Genomic DNA, 7,458 nt, shown 5'->3' with positions numbered 1-7,458 from the left:
AGTCAGAATACACAAACATAAGTTGACAGGCCTCATGATTTATCAGTTCCTTAAATCCGGCTTCTGCTTATCAAAAGGGAAGTCTATCTGTCTTACTTCAGCAATATCTGGTTTAACTAAAATCTTTAGTTCTTCAAAATTAATGTTTCACCGCCCTGCTGGAGCTGGGCCAGCCCTGCTCTGCTGTCTGCTTCTTCAGCGCTGCTCCTCTTGCTACAGTGTGACCCTGCACCCCAGCCCTGCCGGGACACCCTGCCCTTGCCTGCTGGGACACCCTGCCATCCCAGCTACCAGCCCAGGACTTTCCACTCTTCCAGCTTGGTGCTCTGAGGACCCTGCAGGGGCACCGAGACTAAACTGCCCTGGGTTTTTGTAAAGCAAGGCCCTCAAGGTTCTTGGTACTGTTTTTGTTATTAATGCTGTAGTTGTTGTTTTTTTGTTCGCTTTGTTATACATACTGGTAAAGAGCTATTTCTATCCCCAAATCTTTTGCCTAAAAGTCTCTAACTGCAAATTTATAATTGGAAAAGGGGGAGGAGGGGGGGGGCGTGGTTTGCATTCTCCATTTCAAGGGAAATTGCAGCTTTCCCAGGCAGATACCTGTCTTCCCACACCAAGACAGAGAGGTATTCACTCTGTGTGTTACTTCTGTCTCTTGCTAAGCTTGAGTGATCCTGAAGTACTGTGAGGCAAAGACAGGTGCAGAATGGAAAGAGAACATGGAAATGGGTGGCTTATTTCCCTATTTTTCAATGCAGTTCCCTGATTTTTAATGCAGGGTTTGATGTTTGGCTATGCCACTGATGAAACTGAGGAATATATACCCTTAACAGTCCTCCTGGCACACAAACTGAGTGCAAGCATAAGGGCTCTGGAATGGAATGGAATGGAGTGGAATGGAATGGAACATAGCCCTGGGTCAGACCCGATGGGAAAATACAGGTTTGTAAGAGATACATCAACAGTAAGAGTGAGAAAAAACAGAAATAATTTACCCTGTCTGCTGCTATATTAGAATTTATGTTTGTCAAAAATGGTACTATCATTCTCATTTTCCAAGGTGATGTGAGTTTCATAAAGTATGTTTGTATATAGCACATGTGTTTGGGATTTTTTTCTGAATAATTACCAGCTGCTGACAGCGGTATTGCTGCACTCAGCGGATTAGTCACTGAACCTACTGTAAGAGCAATGCACTTGAGCTGTTTCAAAGACACTAAGTTCTCTGTTTTCTGGGCTGTGAAACCTACAGGACAGGAAAGGCAAAACATACATGTGACGTTTCCAGTACAGCCAAGTGTTTTAGTCTTAGTGTTTGTTATTTAGTGTGGATCACTTGTTGCAATACAACATGGATTGTGTGTTTGCCTCTTGTTAGGATTGTACAGAACAGGTCAACAGGCTGATTTATGATGTATCTATTCAAGCATGTTTCAAAAGTAGGAAAGTAGAGAGACCACTTTAGTCTGTAAGAAAATGGGTACTAAGGATGGAGCAATGCCAGTTTATATTAACATGTGCATAAAAACTGTGTAGAAGGGAGTAAAGGATGCAGCCTGTCATATGATCCACAGTTGTTCATTTTAGCAGGGGTCCCCAAAATTTATTTTGGCTTTACTTTGCTAATCCACAATTTGAAGTTATGTTAACATAGCAAGCCAGATTAGCATCAACTGCTAAAATCATGGGATTTTGTAGCTTTCTTTTTGTTATTTTACTTCTCTGTGGCAATACATGTAATATCCCATAGCTGACCCTTTTTGTAATGTTTTTACTTTCCTATAGTGAGTTTAGCATTGACAACAATCCACCATTTTTCATCCCATTTCCCTTCCTCTGTTCACCTTTAGATGCAGAAAATAACTGTGAGGTTCATTTCCAGCTTTTAGACAGGTGCTTTTGGCCCTGAGTGTTCATTGTCCATTTTTTTTCCTCACTAGGTCACAATGGAATACAAGGAATGTTGTGGAGGTGCATGAGGGCAGCACTGAGGGAACAGCACTTCCAGCACTCCCCTGGAGGGTGTCCAGCCCTTAATTTAGATAGTTAATCCATTATTGTTCATGGAGGGCAATTTTGAGATGTTAATGAGCTTGCTTGGGATTGGTGGTTTGGTTACTGAACCCTATTGGTTCAAATTCTCTCCCCGGATTGGTTCCTTTTGGATCCCTTCCCCGATTGGATAACTTTTCAATCCGTGTTCCTATTGGATGTTATGTTAACCCCACCCCCTTTGTTGGTTATAAAACCCCAGCTCTCTGGAGCTTCGCGGTCTTTGGAGGGTTGTCGATTCCCAGTTAAAGAAGGCTCCTGGAGACGACCTTGGATTCCTGTGTTCTCTCCTGTGCTGCTTGGGAATAGCCCCGCTTGGGATATGCTGCAATCGCAGCGAGAGCCTGAGCCTGGAAAAAGTGCTGACAGGCTTGGTCGACTCGGAGACCATCACAAAAGAGCTGATCACTCTTCTGGAGTGCCTGTGCCACTAGGATTGAGGCCACCCCCCTCAGGGCGACTCACCTGGGAAGGTCGCGGCACCTGGAAGACCCCAGCTGAGGGCCTGGGCAGCCGGCGACAGAATGTAATGGTGCACTGGAGCCCATCCAAGTGCACACTTGTGGTTTCAGTAAATCATGCACTGGACACCATTACAACAAGTACAGAATCAGCTGATGGAGAATGTTGTTAAATAAAGTCATTCCAGAGAAGTACCTTGATGAGGGCACCATTTATGATCTCCATCCAAGTAAGTGAAAAGTTTGTAGAAAGTGGTCCTAAGATATGGTATTTTCATAAATAACAGCCTATGTAGACATGGATTCTACCGCATGCTTGTAAATGATCTCTTGAACAGTAGTGCAATAGAATGGCATACCTTTAACCAAAAAGTCTTTGCATTTTTAAAGAAGCTTCAGTTATTTCTACTGGAGCTTTCCTACTGGACACCGGTCACCTAAACTGAAGATATACCTGCTCAGCGAGCCACATGTACACATTCCTGGATCTTTGGCTTGTTTCCAGAAAGTATTTTAAATAAGGAAAACCCAATTCTTAAGTTATGTGCTAAAATGGCTGGCTGGAAGTATCTCTTTACTTCCACAATAAAAATCAAAACCAGAAATAAAAATCGATCTGATATCTACTCTGAAATTAGTCACAAAGCTGAACAAATTTCAAGGGAGACTTAACATACTGAGTATCAATAGCCATTGGAATTTGACATATGTTCTGCTTTCCAGGTGTTGGCTTGAGAGAAGAAAGCCACTGCTATGAAGTTGTAAAAAGTTACATTACACAAAACTGTCTAGTTTGTGTAAAGAGTTCGAAAGGATTAAAAAAACCATGAGGTGTGATTTTAATCACACTGGGATAATGAAGGGATACCACTTTAATTGAGAAATAAATGTTGGCTTTGCTCCCATGTTACTTATTTGGAGATTTAAAAACAGTGGATTAATGGCATTTATCCTTTTTCAGGATGGAATTTCTCAGCACTCGAGTTAATTTATCAGCATGTTGTTGCCAGCTTTAGTAATCTGATAGAGAGGCAGTATATTTCTCTTGATTGAGTAAGTGGGATCAACTCATAAAGTTGCAGGAGGCAGACAAAATCTATGCAAGAATTTGGGACCATTATCAGAGGCACAGGAAGGAAGAAAGAAGTGTAGTATCACTTGTGTCAACACTTGACGTGAACTGAGCTACAATTTCTCAGTACTCTTGTGGTGACAACATTGAGCTGCAGTTCCATGAAGTCCCTGCTTCCCTTTTAGTATGTGTGTCTAGGTGAAGCTTGTTAACCTTTTAGATTGTATGTGACCTGTTTTTGTCTAAGTTCTTGGCCTTCATCTAAGTGTTGCTGAGTGAAGACTTTGACCCAGAGAGAGTATTTCACAATTGCTCATTTGAAGGGAGCATTCTTATTATCATGTTTACAGTTGTGCTGCATTGTTAAAGGTTTTCAAAAGTGACTGCAGCACAGATGGCTTAGTACGTTTCTGAAGAGTACTCTAGCCACCTAGTGAACTCTTTCATTAAGCAGTTGCATGGGAATGTGAACACTGTGAACAGAGTCATATACCTGACAAATACAAAAGAAAGCTCTACTCAATAAGCTAATATGAGATTGGATGAGCTATTGTGTCTTGTGAATAAAATCAGTATTTGTCCTTCAGGCTGATGCTGGACTAGTCAGGCCAGAAGATTATTGTTGATAGGTACAGAGCCTGGGGAGCCCATGGTGGAGGTGCATTCTCTGGAAAAGATCCCTCCAAAGTTGAGCGTTCTGAAGCATAAGCAGCTCCCTGGATTGCAAAATCTCTTGTGAAAGCTGGTTTCTGTAGAAGAATATTAATCCAGGTAAGAGCAATTGTAAAAGTAATACACCAAATTCTGAAACACAAATTCTGTCTCAGAGTACACACCACCATCACAGCCTCTCTCCAGTTTCAGAAAATCTTTTTTCATAGTAGAATGGGGCTCCAGGAATTTTTTAGGAGTCTTATGAGGGAAGCCAAAGGCACAGGCCGAGATGGTCCTGAAGCAAAACAGCATGCTCAGTAATGTTCTTTCTCCAACTCCTTTGTCATCCCAGGTCTAGGTACTTCTTTGCATCATCCTTGCATTTTAGGTGTTCTGCACCCACCTGCATGCCCAGCACCCCTGCCTGGCCTGCCCAGCACATTAGAGTTACGGGAGCATTTCCTGGATGTAGCTGCTCAACTTGCAACTTGCAATATGGTGTCATATTGGTTGTAACTAATCTGTTTTAAGATGCACTTGAAATTACCTTTATTTGTTCCTAGTACTCTTCTCTGGCATAGGGTGTGACTAAAAGCAAAATTCAACTGTTTTAGTGTTTAAGACAAGAAAAACTTTCATTAGTCTTATATGCTTAGACAAAAAAAAATGCACTTCCTTGTGCATAAATTTTTTTGATAACTAAGTCAAGGAAGTAGAAAGAGATATTTTACTGACACCTTGACACTTTCACGTGAACAGAATGTGACTTTTAAACAGTGATATTTGCCTAGGCAATTTGCAATACTAGTTTATACAAATGCTTGTTCTGAGTAGCTGCTATGTCTTATGTAATTACATAATATTTCCTAAGTTACTAAAATGTAGCAGCAATCTGGCCACTGTTTACTGCAGTAGTGTGTTTAAAACTTTTTTCCTTCTCAATGGAGCAGAGGAGAAGCCCACTGGATGTGATTATGATCAACAACACATTATCCAGACATCCCAATTAACAACAAGGCTTCTTGCTTCAGATGTTGTACATGTGTTTGACACCTGATAGTTTGCAGTTAGTTAAGAGAAGGGTAGATTGGTAATAAACCAAGAACAAATGAGTTTTTGTTAGCAAATTGTTGATTTTTTTTTCCTGAGGGAAGGGAGACAAACTTCTTACCTCTTCATATGCACGTTTTGAGAGTCATGTTTAAATCACTTATTTTTGAGTTAGGTGGGAATGTTGTTATTCCAGTAATTCTCAAAAAACCTCCTTAAATACCTGAACCTGTCTCTAGTCAAGGAAAGAGTGATCTTTTCAACAGAAAATTATGGAGATCTCTGATACTAGCAATAAAGATAAGATGGGAAGACAGGACACCAAAAAAGCCAATGTCCTTTGAAGTCTTTGAAGGCTGGATTAAAGATTAACAAAAGGATAAATGCGTCAAGTGAAAATGCAAGAGTGATTTCAGCCCGTTACTGTCTGTGTGCTATACTGAGACCTTGCCTGCTTTCACTGAGGCTGACAACTGAGCTGACTCTCCTATGGATAGTGTTTTCATGCTAACCATCTCTCACAACAAAAGGAAAAAGATGGATAATAGAGGTAACTGGTCTAATTAGACGTAGATTAATACCATATGATTTAGTGTTATAAAGAATTGTCAGCTTATTGGTTAATGGCAAATGGACATCAAAATCTCATAATTAGCTAAGTGGAAGATAGTCAAGATTAAACAGTTTCTAAAAAACCAAAAAGAAAAGAAAAAAACAAAACCAAGCCATAAATATTTATAGAATTCAGAGTCTCCAGTCTTTAAGGCATGAAATCCTTGTGTCTAGCTGAAGCTGAAGGATGAAGAATGGCAGTAGCTGAGGATGACATAAAGTACCTCTTTTGTTTTAAAGGAATGTCACCTATGTCTGATATTTGACCAGGCTCTGAGGAAAATATGATTTTCTAACATAAAAGACAAATAGCAAAAAGGTATCTCCTAACTTTTCTTATGGCAACAGGATGTTAATAAGCACTACCCTGATACATATGATAAGCCTTTCCTTTCTCTTAAGCAAAAACCAGGAAAGACTGTATTAATTTTATTTGGGCTGTATTCTTGTGTTCTACAGCTCTCATATGCTATTTGTCTCACACTCTCTTGCCATTTTAGTGTTCCATTATGGAGCATTAGACAGATCTGAAGAAGAACTGCTTGAAATTGTCCAGAAAAACTTTGATCTATGCCTTGGAGCTATGGAGCTATTATAAGGTTTGTGTGCTGTTAGCATTTACTGTGTGGAATCATATTTTTAATGTTCTCTCTTACAGTTTAATATCTGGTTTATAACCTCAAGAATGTCACCTTCATCATAAATCTCTAATTGATATAATTTCTGCTTTTCTCTCATCCATGCACCCAGTACAACATACAAGAACCGGTTGATAAATCAGGTCACAAAGTGCACTGAGTAAGTTAGCAGCCTCAATTGCACCATGTATATCTACCAGTAACCCTGGTAGGGAGCTGCATTGCAATTCATTAGCCAGGTGGTAGTGTGCCTGGTGAAGCAGAATTAAAGTTTAACATCAGACATGGTTAGGCTTTCCAGTCTGTTTACAGGGTGTGTAAGACTCCATATCTCTGCCTTGTCTGAAAGGCAACAGAAATATTGGCTCCTGAAAGAAGTGTTGGGCTCTGTGCCTTTGATATTCAGGTGGGAACAATTTATGAGACAGCTGAAAGGTTTTGGTGCTCTCATGTCACAGTTTGGAGTCAACTAATGTTTCTTAAATGCTCTCTTAAGATCTGAACTACTGTAATTAAACTATTGTAATTGAACTATTGTATAAATTTAAAAACCAGAAGAAGGACAGCCATGAAATGAACATTCTTGAAGTGAAAATTCACTTGTGATCAGAAGTGTCACTGAAGCTATCATAAAATTAGACAGGACATGCAAACTCAAACCTATTAACACTGCTTTTTGCAGCCACCATTTCTGGAATATTTCTGGGTCTGAAACAGCAGGTCTCTTAGACAAATACAATCCTTACGTTTAATGAAGCACGGGAATTACTCTTTTCTTTGAGAGAAGAAAGCATTGGAGGAAAGGAACAGATCAGTACCTGTCCTTATCAGCAGTTACCAACCTATATTCCAGCAAGCTGTAATTTGACCCTAGCATTTTTCACTATTTTTCTCCTATTTGTGACAAACTCATATGATT

This window comes from Chamaea fasciata, unplaced genomic scaffold, assembly GCF_029207755.1.
Source record: "Chamaea fasciata isolate MVZ Bird 193981 ecotype frontalis unplaced genomic scaffold, bChaFas1.0.hap1 SCAF_4, whole genome shotgun sequence".
In the NCBI taxonomy this organism is placed as follows: domain Eukaryota; kingdom Metazoa; phylum Chordata; class Aves; order Passeriformes; family Sylviidae; genus Chamaea; species Chamaea fasciata.
Note: the sequence above shows the minus strand (reverse complement) of the source record.